A 6,276-nucleotide genomic window follows, 5' to 3' on the forward strand; every position below is an offset into this window, starting at 1 on the left:
AACTCTTGGAATGCTTTAATCCTCAGAGTGCTGGTATATTGGTACTTAAACGGGTGAAGAAAACATCTGTCTGCAAAGACTGCACCTTTTTAAATGAGAATACTCTAGACCACATTCACCTCAAGCAGGTTTATATTTACAGTGAACAGCAGTCAAAAGAATCTGGGAAACAAAAGACAGAGCTTTTGTTTTTGATGCTTTGCAACACAGAAAACTTTTACCTGCTCTCACGTCATCCCACTGCAAACAACAGAGTCTGCTGACCTACTTACACAGCTGTAGCAGGGTGTAAGGAACCAAGCTGCAGGAGACAAGAGGGAAACACTTGTCTTATGAAAGGAGCTGTCCTTAGATTAATGATTTTACTCCGGATTAACCATAAGGGCTAGTCTACACAAGCTTTCCAATATTGCCACACTAGCAAACATTAGTATTAGAGTAGCAAAGCCATCCTTCCAAAGCAGAGAGTAATAAAAGTGGGGTTTGATGATATATCCTTTACCTGCACCAGTCTTTTGGCCTTCTCCAGAGAGCATTAGCATTTTAAAATGAAGTTACACCTCCAATAAATGTTTCCAGTAAAGAATGCACCAAACCCAAAATAGGCTCACAAGGATGACTCCGTCCCAAAAATGACATAAGTACTTAGAGATTTTGCATCAGTAAGGAGAAAACTTTAAAAATTCTGCTTCTGATGCAAACATAAGGTCAATTTAGTCTCCTCCTGATCTGGGCTTCCTTATGTAGGTTTAAGTCTTTCAAGTACAAGCTTTCCATGTGAAATCTAATTAAGTCCTACCTAGGATTGACCATTTTAATGGTGAAGTGTTTTCATTCGTCTGCTTTTATCCCTGCAACATTTTCTCCCATGAAAGCTGGTCTTTCTGCATGCAAAAAACCTTAATAATCACATTATTAAACAGGTCAGACGAAAACATGATGCAGCAGTTCACTCCACCCACTGCCATCCTCCAAAAAGATATTTTACAACCAAATCAGAAGGTTTTCTTTGAGGTCGCACCCTGGCCTTCAGCACCACACATAAAAGACAGTCTTCACCACACCCTGCAAAGGGTGCCAGCTCTCAGAGGATTTTGGCTATGCCTCTTGTATGTCTCTCTTCTTAAGATTATCTGTAACTGCAACTTCAGGTCTCAGGGCAAAGTAGTCCACCTAACAGCCCAACACAAAAACCTGCAGAAGTTGCTTTGCTTGGTTTAGGAGAAACAACTAGGAATAAACTTTCCAACAAGTGAAAAAATTAAGTGAGGCGAAAACATAAGGCTTTGCCCACATACACAAGAAAGAGAACAAAGCAATTTCCTCAGCAGCAGCACAGGGGACATGTGCAGGGCTCACGGGCAATGAAGAGCTTGTTTACCCTGAAAATCTGAAGTTCCTCTAACTACACTGAGCTCATCCAGAGCTAGATTGTAATCTGAATTGGAAATCTACCCTCAACCAACATCTCTTGCCTAAACACGTGAGTTAGCCCTAAGTAGACAGAACACACATTTGATGAACACAGTCCCCAAGAATGGACCCTTGGAGTTTCTCAGCAGCAGCTAAGTACCTGCCGTTTCATTTTACTTGGGCTATTTTTTAGGCTACTTGGAAAACAACCAATCAATTGTATTAGCCGAGCTTACAAACAAGTCAAACACAAGCAGTGCAGATGAGCTGGCTGCTGGGCACCCATGGTTCGTGCCACGCACCTCGTACGCGGCATGAAGCGCCGCGCAGCCTCCTCTATGTGTGTAACCCAGCAGACCTGGGTCAGCAGTTGGCTGTTCAGCTCTTCCCACATGAAGCACAAATCTATTACGTACATTCCTGTATTAGAAGTACCTGCCATTGGACTTAGAAAGACGTTTTTGGTTTGGGTTTGGTTTTTCTTTTTTTTTTTTAAAAAAGTGGGGGGAAAAAAAATAATCTAATCTCTGTTCCTCTACGGGCAGCAGACTATCACACATGGAACACCCATTAGAGCATCTCCTTAAGTAAGTAAATCTGTATCATATTTATGCCACTTTTGTGCTACACGACACTTAAGTTCACTCGCTAAGTAGATGATACATGAGAACTCCAGTGCACATCAGTTGAAAATTTAGTTTTCTACTGAACAGCAGCGTTACACCTACTAGGTCGCAGTTTGGAACTAGGACTTGCTCAGAAAAGCAAAGGAAGGCATTTCTGGAATAGTTTTAAACCAGGGAAGAAACCATATCTTACTTGAAAATCTTCTTGCAAATGAACTCTGCTTTCTAGCTTGTTAAAAATGCTCTTCTAGAAGGCAAAAGTACAGTACCATATCTGTGCTGTTAAACTTACCATTAAATATACTTAAGAAATGCAATGCTGTGTAGCATGTCTCTAGCAATCCAAACATTTCTGTGACTTACTAAAAATCAGTATTTGGAAAACACCAATGAAGCTGCTGAAAAAACTTGTTTTAATTGAGTTTTCATACTTCACTTATCCTTATAGCACATGGGAGAAATAAGCATCAGAGTCGGAGGAAGATTTTCATAATTGCTGGTAAGTATGAAGTCAAATGGGCAAAATTACAAGTGCACGAGTAGCATCGTGGGACAGGTGGAAGTGCTTCTTTGGGAATCCAACTGAGGGAGGCACCAGAACTCTGGGCATGCCAGGAGCTCGAAAATGGAGATCTGCAAGATTATCACAGAAAATGATGACACGGCCAAGAAGAAAAAGGCACCAGGAGCGTGGATTTCATCATCAAAAGAAGGAAAAGCCAAGAGCATAATTCAGAGTACTAACTGTGTCTGTAAACAGTAACAAGAGCTGTACTATACAGTTTAGAGTTGTTCAGGAGATGTAAACCAATGAGCCTGAGGCCATAAACCAGCCACTAACTACGTGGTATTAAGAACGTATTTCCTTGATAGGCAGCAAGCAATTTCAGAGCTCTCCATAAGAGTGATTTTTTTGTTTGTTTTACTGGAAATATGAAGCAGTCATATAGATATAATACAGGAGACAAGTACAAGACTGGAGACACCCCTCTGTATAGATAATGCTATACTGGTAACCAGTATGAGGTCAGAGACAAAGCTTTGAACAATAAATGAAATAAGGAGTCTGAACAGAGAGTGAAGAAACAAATTCTTTAAAACCATTAGTTACTTTTCATATTTGTCTGTCTACACCAGGAAGAAGTTCCTTTTGTAACTGGAGCTGAGATCAATGCAAACAAAACAAGTTCAAAGAAAAAATACAAAAAACCAAAACACAAATCAAGAAGCCCAAACTCATCAACTCCAGCTCTTTCTCCAGACACATAAGCACTTTCAGAACAGCCCTGTTTCATCCACAAAATACATTTTAAAACATGCAAGAAAAGTTATTAATAAAAAAGGTTCTTTTATTAAAAGGAGTTTTGCCAAACAAGGCAATTAATGCAGGTGTAAAGGCAACCTACAGAGTATAAATTACCCAGACATCCCAAGCAGCTCCATCCTGCCACACCTCCTTCCACCCCATCTCGCCTCTTGCATCAGGCACACAGAACTGTGTGTCTTCAGACACAAAGAAAGGACAAGAAGCTTCATCTCAAGTTCTCCTGTGTAAATAAGATGCTCCGATTTTCAGTTCTCCCTTTGCCTGACATGTAGGAGCAACCCAACTGTATTTTCTTACTATCCTGAGCTGGGCAAGAGCCCTATTGCTTCCTCCCTTCAGGCCATCTTTAGGGGCTTGTTGGAGCAGGAATATCATTAACAGCTCCCCATTCAAGCCTGGTATAGTGATTTTTAAATCCCTTTTAAACCATAAGCTTTTAACATACCTTTATCACTGTGGCCCTCAGCTACTTATGCAAACATAACACACATTTAGGCACCTCTCCTGAGCTACACCAGGTAGAGAGTTTCTGGTCAAGTCAACTACTTTGATTTATTGCTTCTCAAAGTTACAGAGATTTTACAACTCAGTTATTGCTAAAACATCCCAAGTGACCTTTCAGTTTCCTTTTTTGAAAAACAAAACTATACCTAATTTAAAAAATAGATTTAGAAGTCTGGACACAAATTCTGACCTGATTTGTTCCTGACTTCCTAGTGCCAGGGCAGCCTGTAAAGTTCCCAGGAGACTGCCAGAAACAAACTTCTCATAAGAAGCCTCGAAGACAACACAGTTTTAGAGCCCTCCTTGATAGAGCAGTTACCACAAGGCTGCCCTGCACACTCAGAGAAGAGGCATCAAGCCCTAGCACAAGCACGATGTGATTCGGCTAAACCAGAACTTGAGAGCACGGGGTCCTGACAACCAAATACCTCCCAGCTTCACCAGTGGCTTGTATTTGTGACATCAGTACTAGTCCCAATTAGAAAAAAGTTTTAAAACACTCTAAAAGGTCTCTATAAATGTCCATGGAAAACAAACAGGTATCAGGAAACAAGCAGCAGAAGCTACCGGCACGTGTTGGCTTCCACCTTGCCTCGCTCCACAGTATTTACTGTCCAACAAGTGTAACAAAACCTGCCAAGTCGCACCTTTCCAGTGCACTGCAGAACAGATGTACCGTCCCACTTTTCACATCAGCACTTCGGGATGCTCACAGACACACTTACACAAGGATGATGTCCCAGACGACTGCCTTCTCATGGTTTCATGACAGCTCAAAACACTCCAAGTGCCAGCACGCAGATGAAAGGACAGGAATTCAGTGATGGGGGACACGTTCCACCACATCTCTGTGGAAATCTATTTTGGCACTGGCAGACAGGTTACGGTTTTGTGGCTGTGCAGGGGTCTTACAAGGCCTGCAACATTTTAGGGATGTCAGAAGGCTGAACAGCACAAGTGAGAAGCTGCAAATGCTGTCAGGTTATTTCTGACCAAAATCCATTTACAAAAAGAACAGCTATTTACAAGTAAAAGGAAAATAACATGAACTTAATTTTACATTTTTGTTTTTGTTTAGTTATGTTTATCTGGAAAAAGATGCAAATGTAGTTACTGGTCCACTGCTAAGTTAGCAAAGCCCTGGGGAACAGTGTAGAATACCTATACCCATCCGTAATCTGTTCACATAGATGCATGAAAACCAAAGACAAAACTTGTTGAGGTGACAAGCACACCTTAATTTAATTTCTAATACAGCAGCACAATCCCTACGTAACATTAAGTTCATCTAAGAATTTGAGCTTAAATATCCTCTTTGTTAAGGTAGCTTCCACATGCTGCCTGCGATACAGGCAAGCGAGTTGCAAGTTTCAGTTGGCCAGGAACAACTCATGCCAGACAGAGACTGATCTGTTCGGATGAGAACATCTGCTGCTACTGCTGAGGATACCAGGAATACTTGGACCAAACCTATCCTATAAAAGGTCTGTAGATACATGCTATACTTACACTAAACTTGCTAGTGCGAGCATGGTTTATTCCGGTAAAAGTACTCTTATGCCACAGTAATTTACACTGAGCTCACAAACTAAATAAATTAAACCAGGGCAATAGAATTGTATCTACATTAGGGCAATTGGCAGGGCAAAAAGTACTCAAAAAAGGGCAGGCTTCTGGCTGATTTGTTACAGAAGAGAAAATGAAGAACTAACCTGGCTCAAATTTAACTTCTCTAGGATGCACAGCAACATCCCTTTGAGCCAAACCACACTTTGTCCTATGGCAGTCTCTTCCTGAGGAATTCACCTTTTCTCAGGCTGGAAACATACCACAAGATGTAGGAGATATGCAGGAAGACTTCTGCGTTTTGTAAATGACAGGATTTGCTCCAGCGGCACAGAGAGGGATTAGATAAACCTGTACCTATAAGGCAGTTCTGTAGGAATACACACAACCACCCCAGACCTCACTGCCCTCAGAGAGCTACAAGCAACTTGGCATTAAGCAATTGAGGCAAGACCTCAAGAATCAAACTACCACAAAAATTAAAAGTCTTACTGGTCCCACAAACTGAAAGTTTATTCATGAAATGGGCATCTATTTCTTTTCTGTACTCACAGACACTAGCCTATGGACAAGAAAGGCAGATGAGGCCCACGACACCAGTATCACTTTCCCATGTTTCTGCATCCCCTCCATGTCTTTTGTTCTCTTCCTGCTGAAGCCGCCATTTTTGAACTGCATGGATAATCCAGTTGCCAAATAACTAGAGGGAAGCCACATCACTATAATTTACAAGTGTCCTACTCATAACCAGTCAGCCAAACAGCTTCCATGCAAAACTACAAAACAGGTAACGCTCCTCTCTCTGTGTCTGCACAAATCCTTCAGCACACAGACTCTGCT

The sequence above is a fragment of the Athene cunicularia genome (genome assembly GCF_003259725.1).
Source record: "Athene cunicularia isolate RWA chromosome 11 unlocalized genomic scaffold, athCun1 chr11_part1, whole genome shotgun sequence".
In the NCBI taxonomy this organism is placed as follows: domain Eukaryota; kingdom Metazoa; phylum Chordata; class Aves; order Strigiformes; family Strigidae; genus Athene; species Athene cunicularia.